Source organism: Phocoena sinus, chromosome X (genome assembly GCF_008692025.1).
Source record: "Phocoena sinus isolate mPhoSin1 chromosome X, mPhoSin1.pri, whole genome shotgun sequence".
In the NCBI taxonomy this organism is placed as follows: domain Eukaryota; kingdom Metazoa; phylum Chordata; class Mammalia; order Artiodactyla; family Phocoenidae; genus Phocoena; species Phocoena sinus.
In genome coordinates this window covers 81,051,174-81,052,521 of record NC_045784.1, presented here as the reverse complement: position 1 = coordinate 81,052,521, position 1,348 = coordinate 81,051,174, and the positions used below count along the sequence as shown (strand labels likewise).

The following is a 1,348-nucleotide window of genomic DNA, read 5'->3' as shown; positions in this document are numbered from 1 at the left end:
AAAAAGATACCAAAGGCCTCTGCAAAGAGGTTTCGGGTTTCGCCCCTGCCAGCAGGCTCCGCCCCGTCGGTGGTGGTAGGGCGCGGGCGGGGTTAGGGCGAGGCGCTGGCGCTGGGTGCGGCTGGTCCCGTTGTGCTGCGGCTCCGCGCTACCTGCAATCCCGCTGCTCCGGCCTCGAGTCCGCCCGCCCGCCAGCCTGCCAGCCATGGAGCCCGGCCCCGACGGCCCCGCCGCCATCTGGTTCCGCTAGACGTGCAGCGCATGGCCCGGCCAGGCCCTGTCGCTGCAGGCGGAGCAGCTGCTACACCATCAGTGCTCGCGGTACCAGGATATCCTTGTCTTCCGCAGTAAGAGCTACGGCAACGTGCGGGTGTTGGACGGCGTCGTCCAGTGCACAGAGAGGGACGAGTTCTCCTACCAGGAGATGATAGCCAACTTGCCCCTCTGCAGCCACCCCAATCCATGCAAGGTGCTGATCGTCGGGAGCGGGGATGGGGGTGTCCTGCAGCAGGTGGTGAAGCATTCCTCCGTGGAGTCCGTGGTCCAGTGCGAGATCGACGAGGATGTCGTTCAAGTCTCCAAGAAGTTCCTGCCGGGCATGGCCGTTGGCTACTCGAGCTCAAAGCTCATCCTACGTGTGGATAATGGTTTTGAGTTCATGAAACAGAACCAGGATGCTTTCGATGTCATTATCACTGACTCCTCAGACCCCCTGGGCCCTGCTGAGAGTCTATTCAAGGATTCCTATTACCGGCTCATGAAGACGGCCCTGAAGGAGGGTGGCATCCTCTGCTGCCAGGGCGAGTGTCAGTGACTGCACCTGGACCTCATCAAGGTGATGCAGCAGTTCTGCAAATCACTCTTCCCGGTGGTCGGCTACGCTTACTGCACCATCCCCACCTACCCCAGCTGCCAAATTGGCTTCATACTGTGCAGCAAAAATCCAAGCACCAACTTCCTGGAGCCCGTGCAGCAGCTGACGCAGAAGCAGGTGGAACAGATACAGCTGAAATACTACAACTCTGATGTACATCGGGCACCCTTCATCCTGTCCGAGTTTGCCCGCAAAGCCCTGAATGATGTGTGCTGAGCCCAGGCGCCGCTGCCGGTGCCGCCCAGGACCTCTGGCCAGCAAGCCTCCAGGGTGGCTGGACGCCGCCAGCCCTGGATGCGACTCCCGCAGACTCGCTTCCCAATCCAGTGTTACAGGACCCAGAATGCTGCCCGGCCTGCCCTCTTAGGACTTTCTGTGTGGCGTTCAGCTTGCAAGTTTATACCAGGTGCCTATAGCACCATCTCCACCTCTGTCGCCCCTCACTCACCAAACACATGTATCTAGAACAACAAT

General features: G+C 60.2%; 1 pseudogene; it reads left to right on the top strand.

Moving 5' to 3' along the window:
- The first annotated feature begins 205 nt into the window (after positions 1-205).
- LOC116747133 lies at positions 206-1,090 on the top strand (annotated as a pseudogene).
- Positions 1,091-1,348: the final 258 nt, after the last annotated feature.